At 39.2% G+C, this 12,500-nt stretch overlaps 1 pseudogene; it reads right to left on the bottom strand.

The window, feature by feature from the left end:
• Positions 1–824: 824 nt before the first annotated feature.
• LOC137979442 (melatonin receptor type 1B-B-like) lies at positions 825–2,664 on the bottom strand (annotated as a pseudogene).
• Between the last annotated feature and the right edge of the window lie 9,836 nt (positions 2,665–12,500).

Below are 12,500 nucleotides of genomic sequence, written 5' to 3'. Positions count from 1 at the left end.
CGTGGTAGGAAAGCAACTTCGTTGGAGATCCAGGTGACTGACATGGTAAACATAATCGTCAATGACGAGAACATTCTTCGGAAGCTGGTTTTCACGAACACCAAGAAAGCATACAACACAGAGGCTTATCAGTCTGTGTTAAATAAACTGAACGAACAATATGAAGATTCATTCCCGTTCACAGTAGACCAGATGAGAACCAAGATTAAATGGTGTGTAGCCACCTGCAAGAGGATCTGTCTTACCGTAAAGACAGCAAGTGGAGTGAAGAGGCTGACTGATGAGAAAGGATGACAGCAACTTAAAAACAACAGCAACTTAAAACATCTTAAAGCTGCAAGATCTAGGCATTAACAGCCTGCAAGAGGCAACATTCCTGTCTTCTGCAGTCATCTTGCGAAGATTGCCGATATACTGGGCTGGTTGCACTCCAGATAATGGACCTAACAGTGAGAAACTTGAGGCCGTTGGGTGATGCACTAGCCACCTGAAAAGCCTTAGCTGGTCACAGAAGTCGCAAAGTTATACGACTGCTGGGTTTGTATCCCCACGGGGAGCTCAATTGCAGGGGACAGGTCACGCAATTTTAGGCAATTTCAGCACTGATCAAATAGTCATAGAATTAACTAAAATATCAAAATAACTTCTCAAAACTATAGAAGAACTCCAGCAAAACACAGGAAGGTCAAGAAGGGGCATGGGTGGACAAAACTGGAGAGGATTTAAATAGCATGCATTCGAGTCAATTTGAAAAACGTCGGTCCACCTTTTTTTCAAATTTACGGTATGTCAGTTTATTTGCATGCATTAAAATGTCATTTACTCAGCTGGAACATCATTTTCAGGTGTTATGTGGCCATGATACTGCAAATGAAAGACCCTTTGTCTGCCAATTTCTAACGTTTAGAGCTCATAATTAGCAAAATTAAACAAAATTACGTAGAATAGCATGAGGTAGCCCCTTTAAGAGCAATCCAATTACTGCAAAACAATATTTGAGCACTGCATCAGTTTATTGGACAAAGTTACGAAAGCCTCGTAAATTCCAACCGGCCCATCGATGCTAAATTATGAAAGGGGCTGAAAATCAAGGTAATTTGGTATACAATTGGTCAGTTGAGCATGGGTTAAAATCTCCTGATAATAGGCCCTTGCACATCGGTTAAAATATTGAATTAGTTTAATTCCGTGTGCTCCCCTTTGTATTGACATTTGTCAATAATTGTAATTGGCCGCGGTAAATTGGCTCATTTATATAAAATGGCGCGTTTAGCCGATAAACAAGAAAATATTACATGTCTGGCTGCTCTAGAAAACCATAGTTTTGAATGAAGGAAAATTCAGATACAAGCCCAATGAAACTAATAATGGCGGGATCAATGCGAACTCAACTTTTTTAAATGAACCAGTTGATCATTCGCCTCTATAAACAGGTAGTTTCTGATATGGAAAGTCCAAGTCCTAGATCTACCGACTTTATTCGACAAATTTCACTTGTTTCGACCGAAAGACTGATCAAAGAAGTATCGTGATGAAAATTCGGTCGGCGCACGCGACGAAATAATTCCATGTTTGGAGTCTCAGCTGCATCCTCACTCATTGCTTTCCTGTTATCAGCTACCTCAACTTCATGCCAGTGTTTACAGAGGACAATCTTGCGGAATTCTGTTCGAAATGCAGGATTCATCCCAGCGTATATGAAAGGGTTGATTGTATTTGACAAATAAAAGAGAAAAATACAAACAGCTCAACGTTTCGAGGCATCATTGCCACAAGGCGAAAGCGACGGAGGATGACGATGATCCAGAACGGAACCCAACAGATCATGAAGGCGAAGACGACTGCAAATAGCGACTTGCTGAGTTTGATCTCATGACTGGTGATACCCTTGCTTTTTCGCCATTTTCCACTTCTTTCCCTAGCGTTTTCTCGTCTTTGAATCATCGCAGTTGCAGATGCATTGTGCTTTCGGATCATCTTCGCGACTTTTGTGTAGCTGAATGTAGTTGATATCAACGGTGTTAAAAAGAACAACGTAACGACGATGCCATAGTGAATAGATTTGCCGGTTTCGCTGAGATGTGCGATGGAGCACTGGGCGTAACCTGGGACGAATTCGTACGCTTGAAGACCAAATAATCGAGGAACCACCGTGTAACATGCAACGAAGCTCCACACGGAGGCAAGCAAAGCGCGTGACTTTCTCGCTGAAAACAGTCTCTTGTACTGCTGATCCGACTTGCAGATTCTCACATACCGATTTACAGCTGTTAATCCCATTGTCACAGGAGAAACGTAGATAACAAACAGGCTGAAGAAGGCGTGAAGTTGGCAAAGCGTTCCGCCGAGAATCCAGTCGCCTGTTATCAATACGCTCACGCTTATGGGCATCACAAACACAGCAGAGAGTAAATCGCTCGCGGCCAAAGCGATAATGTACAAGTTTGTTGTCGTTCGGAGTCGAGCATTCTTGTAAACCGAAATACAAACCAAGGTGTTTCCAATTAGAGACATAACGTTCAAGGTTATGAGGAAGCTGACTTCTACAACGATCAAACTGAGACTTCGTGAGTTCAAATCGTCCGACATCATAGACAGAAGGGCGCCAAACTTAGCATGAAATTGATCTTACTGCTCTACGGTTTGGTGTTAAGCTTCACCAAAGTTGTTAATTTCGCTTCTAGCTAGGTTCCAGCAATGCGGCGTCACATTTTAATTCCAGTATTTCGCTTTCACCTGTGGAGATGACGATTGCCCCACCAATATTCAAAATTTACATATTCGTTAGTTTATCGTTGACGATATTTCTATAGCAGTCTGTACTTTTTTGTTTCGGCGACAGTTCTTCTCAGTTCTTCTTCCTTTTTTTTTGACAATTGGTTCCATTGCTCGAGTTCAGCTACCCCCGCTCAGTAATTTTGATTCCCATTTCAATGATCGACCAGCAAGTGTTCTAGATTCGCTGCCAGGTAGGCAAATTTGGGCCCCATACAGCATCATCCAGGCTCCAGTTTTATTTCCGCGTATCTTTTAGTTTCGGCGTGATAGAAATGTAGAATTTTGCGGGCAGAAAAGGTAGAAATTCCATCTTCAATCTTCCACTAAAACGTGCCCTTCGTCTAAGTCGTAAAAAAATGGTCTTATGTAAGTGCTAGCTTATCATGTTCTTTATTGATCAATTGTTTGAGAACCTATTTAGTGCGAAGAGACGCTTGTGGTCTTATTCCAACAAGATGACATTTGTCGTCATCAGCAGTAATCTGAAGCTTGGTTAGTGGGAACAATTCCGGTTGCCTGTGCAGATCTTTTACTTGATAAACTCGCTACCTTTAGGAAAAGCACGGTTCCTCAAATTAAAGCTGACGCGTTTTTTTTCCACTCTCGGTTTCGTTGTAAAAATGTGCTCTGGAACTCGACAACTTCAGTTTGTGTAAAGACAGCCACGACACCAACTCTTCGCTTTCTCAGTTGCAAGACAAAATTTTAAACAAATTTCTTTTGAAGGCAGGATTCATTCCTGCGTGTATGAACGAGTTGATTGTGTTCGAGAAGTAAAGAAAAAACATGCAGAGGAGCTCAACAAGAAAATATCAATTGGGACGAAACGAAAGTGGGCATTACCTGCAGATGAAATTGTAATATAATTCCACAATTTACGACATAATCTGGTGAATTGTATGAGGGATAAGTAAATTTGGGATAAATAAAGCTCTTGTTGTTGTGGTTGTTGTTGTTGGTTGTTGGTAATTGTACAACTTTCGAGCTCCGTGATTGTTGTGATAATGAAATTGGATTGCATTGTAGTTTTAGCTGTGGTAAAAGTTACAGAAATAAGACAAGGCAGGATTTCCATCACGTGGCTCAAATAAGCCAATTTTATTGAGTGGTTTGCATTCTGTTGTAGTGCCACGAGAAATGCTATGTGGGCACTGAGCTGAGATATCTGACCATGTGATGGATGTGACCAATATCCTGGATTCTAACTGGCCACTTGCTTTGTCAATCTCTACGTATTGTAGTATTGTCTTTGCATTATAATCGAACACAGAAATGCCTATGATGGACATACATCTCTCTTCAGCTCTTTTTCATTACTTGTTGCATAAACTGACTTATGGTCAACGCGCTACCTTCAGGAAAAGCACGGTTCCTCAAATTAAAGCTGACGCGTTTTTTTTCCACTCTCGGTTTCGTTGTAAAATGTGCTCTGGAACTCGACAACTTCAGTTTGTGTAAAGACAGCCACGACCCCAACTCTTCGCTTTCTCAGTTGCAAGACAAAATTTTAAACAAATTTCTTTTGAATGCAGGATTCATTCCTGCGTGTATGAACGAGTTGATTGTGTTCGAGAAGTAAAGAAAAAACATGCAGAGGAGCTCAACAGGAAAATATCAATTGGGACGAAACGAAAGTAAGCACTACCTGCAGATGAAATTGTAATATAATTCCACAATTTACGACATAATCTGGTGAATTGTATGAGGGATAAGTAAATTTGGGATAAATAAAGCTCTTGTTGTTGTGGTTGTTGTTGTTGGTTGTTGGTAATTGTACAACTTTCGAGCTCCGTGATTGCTGTGATAATGAAATTGGATTGCATTGTAGTTTTAGCTGTTGTAAAAGTTACAGAAATAAGACAAGGCAGGATTTCCATCACGTGGCTCAAATAAGCCAATTTTATTGAGTGGTTTGCATTCTGTTGTAATGCCACGAGAAATGGTATGTGGGCACTGAGCTGAGATATCTGACCATGTGATGGATGTGACCAATATCCTGGATTTTAACTGGCCACTTGCTTTGTCAATCTCTGCGTATTGCTGTAGTATTGTCTTTGCAGTATAATCGAACACAGAAATGCCTATGATGGACATACATCTCTCTTCAGCTCTTTTTCATTACTTGTTGCATAAACTGACTTATGGTCAACGCGCCACAGCGTAGTTAACAGTTTTCTAATTAATAAGAAGGCTGAAGAAAACAGTTTTACCCTAAGGCCTAAGTAAACCTTGCTCTGAATTTGTTTTTCGAGAAAGAAAAAAAATTCACCATAAGGTAAGAATATTGGCATTTAAGCCGTATAAATCAGAAGATTGTCATTAGACTTTATTATATATACATTGAGCTCGCTATCTCTTTTCTGATTGGCCGAAAGCATACGGTTAATTTTAGCTAATTTTCCAAATTAGCGCCCGTGACGTCTGATTACAGATTATACAATACTCATGTCAAGGACACTCAAGGTTACTGGTAGTCATGTCATGTATAACCGCGGCGCATGATTTCTTAAGGAAATCATGTCAAGTTCGCACGCTTTGTGCTGCTTGCCGTCAGTGAAGAAGCAAAGAGATTGACTTTTTTTTTTCACCATTCAATGCATAATAAAATAATTATTATACTCGGTTTTTGTGATATCCAGAATAATATTTTATTGAGGTCTCGGTAAGGTTTATCAGACCCAGCCGACTTCGGACACTGAAAGTCACAAAATTATCCAGCTGTATGAAGGGACTATGAATTTTTGCATGATTCAAGCCGTGATTAAATGTTTTGAAAGATCATCCTTGTGGCCGGTGTAGGGCGCATTCCATTCGACTAAAATTTCCGAAAATTCCTGTTCAAAATCAAATGGAAGAGAAAACGTCCGGAAACCCATTGCGTAAATTTCGATGAACCTCTCAAGGTTGTCCTTTTTTCTGGAAATTTGGAAATTTCGGAAATTTTCCGTTTCATTTGACGTTTACCACCCGTTCTGAATCGCCCCCAGTTCCTCTAGTCGTGCGTGAAAGCTACAAGATGGCGGCGAGTCGATGGGTGCAAAGCGGTCTGTCACAGTTCGAGCCTTTTATTGATTGCGGCCTATCCTCCTCGAAAACCTTAGGATATGCTTTTATGAAAAATTGTAGACTGTTCGTTTCGAAATTACCGTGGGCATTTGCCCAGTTTGCATAATCCTCCGCATTTATTAATATCTCACGAAAATAATTCTTAAGTCTGTCAGGTAAATATCCTGGAAGAATTTACTTACAAAAGATCGACCTAAATGTGTGTTAATCTTCGCATGAAGCAGCTTATTGCACTTACGACAGCCACTTCATCATTATTCTTCAGAATTTTGTCGAGTAATAATGGCGGGAAATGTTCCCAGGCGGGAATAGAGCGCGATCGGTCCGGCCTGGTTAAATATACCGTTCCATTCGGTATACGAAAATTTCGGTAATTCAAACCGGAATTTTTGGTCAAATGGAACGCGCCTTATTGTGACTCTACACTGAACGCGTTTTCTTAAATTTCTAAGGTGAGAAAAAGTTGAGGTGAGAAAAATCTCTGAAACTGGCTAGGAAAGTAGAGATTGAACGAAAACTAGAGGAATATGAAAATGATAATTATTACTTGCTTTGGTGATCTGATGCGGCACTTTCCTTATAATTGCCTCGGTCTCTCGGACGAAGACTTGGTCTCACCGACCGATAACTTTGTGAATGTTTTCAACAGTGTTACATCTCTTCTTGTACTCTCCTACCGTTGCGATTTGCACTATTTCTTAACAATGTCAGTGGTCTTTTACTTTAACTTAACTTTCGGATTAAAGCCTCAAGTCGATGGCATCAAAATTGTACGTCCATTTTTCAAGTTGAGTGGCTCATAGTCACGTCACTTTGATTTATATGGGAGTCTATATAAAGCCAACAGTGATGAAGGCTCCCCAAAGACGAGCGAGAAGTAAGACGCTAGGCAGCGAGAATTTAAGTGCCCTCTGGGGTCTTGATAACATTTTGGTTGATTACAATTGAAGCAAACTGTAAGTAAACGGGAATTAGAAACCAGAAGTTCGCAGATGCTAAATAATCCTTTATTTAGATCTGCTACTGGGCAGAAGACTTTTTACTATAGGACAGTGAACATCTGGAATAATTTAAATAATCATATTAAGTTATGCAATGATGTCAATAGTTTTAGGAATAAGCTTAGAGGGGTACGTTTAGACAAATTTAAGAGGGAAGAACGATATCTTAATAATTTGCAATTGTAACTTAATATAGATTGTATATGTTTTTTTTCTTTCTTTTTCTTTTTCCTTTTCTTTGTAATTGACGCTGAAAAGCCCCTTTGGGGAAGTGGTCAATAAACGTATTTATTATATGAATAGCTCCGTGAGCGGGCAAGATGAACCAAATCGCGCGCTCTGATTGGCTACCCGAGCGGGCAAGATGGAGCGATACTGCCCGCTCGGGATTTCCCGCTTGGTCCCGCAAGATCAAAGATCATTTTTTGGTGTTTTAAGTCATATAATAAATCCTTTATTGACCAAGATTGTTCGGTCAAGATGACTGGATATTGGCCTCGTTCTTTTTTTGCGTGTTTATGGACCTCGACTTCGTCTCGGTCCATAAACACGCAAAAAAAGAACTTGGCCAATATCCAGTCATCTTGACCTCACGCTTGGTCAATAACCCATACGTATGTATGTATGTATGTATGTGGCCCATACTCTGAATAACTGGTAGTGAATAAATTTACTGTCTGTAACGCACACCTGAGAGCAGTGAACTTTCTCGCCTTATCAAGGGTTAATTGAAGACAAGCTTTGATATGATCCCGAATAACAAGCATGCAATAAAAAGATATCTGAATGAACATTAGGTCTTATAACGATATGTTATACACGTAGAAATTCACTGGAAAAGTTGAAAATTTACAGAGTATGTAAATAACATGTAATTAACATGTAAATCATCAACATCAAAAAGAGACTGTAAAGAATGATTTACATGATTTTTCCCCTTTTTCATGTTTGTGAAGTTCCATGTAAAAAACATGTAAATATTTCAAGTGAAACATGTAAATGATAGGGAAAACACTGTAAATTTTTCGATCAAAGGGCTATGATCATGTAAATGACATGTAAATTGTTCTTGGGAATACTGTAAATAGCCTGTAAATATTTTGTGATTCAACTATGAAACCTGTAAATAGCATGTAAATTTAATACAGGGGGGTTGTCAAAATGCTGTAAATAACATGGCAATAACCTGTAAATTGAAAAAGGGAGCCTGTAAATCAAAAAAGGGAGCCTGTAAGTCAAAAAAGGGAGCATGTAAATAACATGTAAATTGAAAAACGGGGCGTGTAAATAATCTGTAAATCAGAAAGGGAGCCTGTAAATAACATGTAAATCAAAAAAGGGAGCCTGTAAGTCAAAAAAGGGAGCATGTAAATAACATGTAACTTGAAAAACGGAACGTGTAAATAATCTGTAAATCATAAAGGGAGCCTGTAAATAACATGTAAATTGAAAAAGGGAGCCTGTAGAAAATATGTAAATCAAAAAGAGGAGCCTGTAAATATTATGTAAATTTGAACAGGGAGCCTGCAAAAAACCTGTAAATTGAAAAAGGGGGCCTGTAAATAACCTGTAAATTGAAAACGGGAGCCTGTAAATAACCTGTAAATTGAAAACGGGAGCCTGTAAATAACATGTAAATTAAAAAAGGGAGCCTGTAAATAACATGTAAATTAAAAAAGGGAGCCTGTAAATAACATGTAAATTGAAAAAGTGGGGCAGAAAACCTTCACTTTTAAATAACAACTTGAAGAAAAATGCATGGAATGTATTTTTTTATTGTAAACAAATCTGTTAATCATAATATATTATTATACACTGTAACAGTATAAAATTTGCAAATTTAGTATGTATCAGGACCTCTCCAAGACCTTTTTAAGTGAAGCTATGTCATATTTAGTTCTATTCAGTGTCTACATAGAATAATTAGAACTACATGTTAACTGTTTTCAGCTACAAATCTAGTAACAATTTTGCAATTTAAGTATATCACTTAATTAAAATTGTTCGCAAATGGATACCAGTCACAAGTCTACATTAAAATAACAACATCAAATACAACATAATGATAATAATTTTGTCATAAAATGAATGAATAAACTGTTTTTCCTACTACATGTAAGTAATTAAGGCAGGATTAACTTAACCTTAATAACTATAATGAAAAATTGCAGAAGGCATGATGGCCTCATAGTAAGTGCACTCAACTCAAGCAATCCAAGTTTGAGCCCTGACCATGTCCTTAGCCAAGACATGTTACTCTCACAGTGCCTCTCTCCACCCAGGTGTATCCATGAGTACCAGGAAACTTAATGCTGGGGTTAACCATGCACTGAAATGGCGTTCTCTCCCCCCAAATACTCCTAGTCCCTTCATGCTATAGAAACCAGGATAAGCTCCAGTCTGTGGGAACAAGTGCCTCACATGAGCTTAACCTTTACCTACATGCAATTATGAAAATTCCTGCAATGTATGTGCGCAGTGTTAATAAACTTTTGCCCAGAGTGAATTGTTCTGTTGAACAAACAGAAAATAGAAAAAAAAACGTACCACTGTCAAGATAGAGATTGAAATTTTCAATTGATTCTTAAAACCTTGATGCCAAAGGCATACACTGCATAACATAAAGCAAGGCTTCAGACATCTTTTAGCCTACACCCAATGTATGTTTACAAAAACCTGAAGGGCAATTTCCTCGTTTGTTTCCCAAAGTTGTACTGAATCCAAAGAGTAGAAACATTTTGGATCCATGACAAGATATCCACTGAAGACAAAATTCAAACTAGTCAAGTTCCAAAATTTCACTTTCAATTTAATTTTGTGATTAAAAAAAAATGTACTGCAAAAAAATCAGAGGGGCCTGTTAAGGCTTAGCCAGTTCCAAAGTCTGCACGGGGGAATCTTGACATCAGTCATGTATACAGACTGAACACAGGGAGATCTGTACTCACGACCTAGGTTAATACCGTATGTAAACATATATGACAGTAGCTTTTGCTTTCCGTGATTAAATCTTACACTGAGAGCTCTTATATTGAACAATAAGGTAAGATATAGTCTGCTTACGAGCCAAGTGGCCCATCAGGCCGGAGCTTATCCCGGTTTCCCTAGCATGAAGCGACTAGGAGTATTTCTACTCCCCCCTGGATGGGATGCCAATCCATCGCAGGGTTACCCCCAGCATTAAGTTCAACGGTACCTATTTATATACCTGGGTGGAGAGGGGCACAGTGAGAGTTAAGTGTCTTGCGCAAGAACACAACACAATGTCCCCGGCCAGGGCTCGAACCTGGACCACTCGATCCGGAGACGAGCGCACTAACCATGAGGCCACCACACCTCCCACAACAATAGTTATCACCTAATAATCTAAGGTATTGTTTTAACTGAAAAGGCCTGTCAAAACGGAAATGTTTAGTGATCAAACAGCACCAAAAATTGTTTCGTGACCAAACATCTTACCATTTGGCCACTTTGTTTGGTGCTGTTTGATCATGTTTGTTTTCACAATGTCAGAAAAAATTCAATCAAGGGACTTAAAACATTTCTTTTCTTCTTGTGTTTGATAACCATTGATCTGGTAGTACACTGTATCTGGAACTTCTTCGATTGGTCCAAAGAGTAGAGAACCTAGGGAGGCGTCCTGTGCCACAGGGTGTTATGCCTTAAATTGTCTCATGACGTCATCGCTCAATGGCAAAATACCCCCGCCGTCTCCATCGCTGAGGTATCGCAAAGCTGAATTATATTTGCTTGTCATGACAAGGTTTGCAAAAACGCTTGCTTTACTGGGTGGAACCCAACAGCGAGGAGGACAATAGCTGCTTTAAGGGCAATGTGTTGCATTTCTGACTCATTGTCGGCCCCAAATAAATGAAGATGGCGTGTTAATGGCTTTGTATTCCGGCAAGCTCCCTGGAATGCTGTCCGACGCGTTTTCAAAAGTTGAGTAATCACGCTCCTTTGTCAGGCCCTCTGGGCCTGCAAATGTATGCAAATCCAGTATCGACTGATTATGATTTTGGCTTTGCTGGTCGCCATTGTTTTGATTTCGATTATCCTGAAGCACTCCGCAAGAAATCAAGTTATTCACAATATTAGACGCGGGTTGAGTTGTGTCCAAGACAGAATCGTACATGCCAGTCGCTCTCAACACATTTACACTAGTATGGATTAAGCCCGCATTCCTTTCCAGCCGTGAAGCTTGATCTCTCAGATTTTGCCCTTTAAGACCAAGATGTTCATATCCTTTCTCGTCCCATAGTTCCTTCATTATCTCGATGTAACCTTTCTTCCTGCCATTGATATTGCACGGTGCATTATCAGATGCAGCCAAAGCCTGTGCTTGTTGTTTACAGTCTAGAACGTCCCTGTTCATTTGTTCAGTCCATTTCACCTTTGGTTTCCTCGACATCGTGTACTTGGTTGGCGCTTTGGCGGTATTTTCCAGTAGTTTCGTGGTTTAAAAGCATTTAAATCGCGACAACGACCCCCAGAGTTGCGACTGTTATGCCTTTACAATTTGCAGTTGGGGATAAAAGGAAATAGTAAAACACTGAAGTCTCAAGAAGAAGACCTAAAACCTAAGATCGGTACATCCGTCCGCCATCGTCCAATAATAATAATAATAATAATAATAATAATAATAATAATAATAGAGCGGTTTTCAATTGAGTGTCAAAAGTAATTAGCGAATTGCTTCGGTTTTGCATTTACTTCAAACAGTGATTGGTTCAAAGTTGTCGCGCCATTTTTGAAACCAATCGAAAGTGAAACCAAAACCAATCGTGGCTCGCGCGTGCACATTTTCCCGCGCTTTGTGTCGGCTATGTGTAATTACTTCAAGTTTTGATTGGTCTACTGGATTGTCTCCGTCCTTTTTGATTGGCCAAAGTAATTACTTTGGTTTTGGTTTTACGAAACTCAATTGAAACTTGCTCTAATAATAATAATAATAATAATAATAATAATAATAATAATAATAACAATAATAATAAACTTTAATTGTCAACTGTATTTCGCGCTTTGGCACTAATTGGGGACACTGAGCAGAAATCAAATCAAACAACTAATACCAAATCACGGGTTGTTTTTTGACGAGAGGGGAAAACCAGAGTACCAGGAGAAAAACCTCTCGGAGCAGTGTAGACAACCAATCAAATCAACCCTCATGTGACGTCAAGCCAGGGAGCTTAACCCGGGCCACATTGGAGGGAGACGAGTACTCTTACCACTTCGCCATCCCTGCTCCCTGCATGTTAAATGTCTATTATTTCCCCCTTATTTCTTCACATAAACACTTGGGCAATTTCCCATTTAGGAAAATGTTTTAAAAATGCATGAGATATAACAAGTCTATGTTTAAAGGCTTGTGTTCCCTTCCTCCCGATACTAAGTCAAAACTTGTTAAGGACATTTTGTATATATTCCCGGTTACCCACTTTTCATAGTGCACTCAGCAAAATACCTTAATTCTGATTGGACGACTAACAATACTATGTCGAGTCCATTAAGTTGCTATGGCAAAACCACACGCGAACAACTAAGAACCAGACAGTAGTTTTGTTACTTTTCATAAAAAGAGCTGTGCGAACTCTAAAACGAAAAGCAGAAAAAAAAGAAAAAAAGAAGAAAGAAAGAGAAGAAAATACAAGAGTT

The sequence above is a fragment of the Montipora foliosa genome, chromosome 12 (genome assembly GCF_036669935.1).
Source record: "Montipora foliosa isolate CH-2021 chromosome 12, ASM3666993v2, whole genome shotgun sequence".
NCBI classification, from domain to species: domain Eukaryota; kingdom Metazoa; phylum Cnidaria; class Anthozoa; order Scleractinia; family Acroporidae; genus Montipora; species Montipora foliosa.
This window is presented reverse-complemented; position numbering and strand designations above follow the sequence as displayed.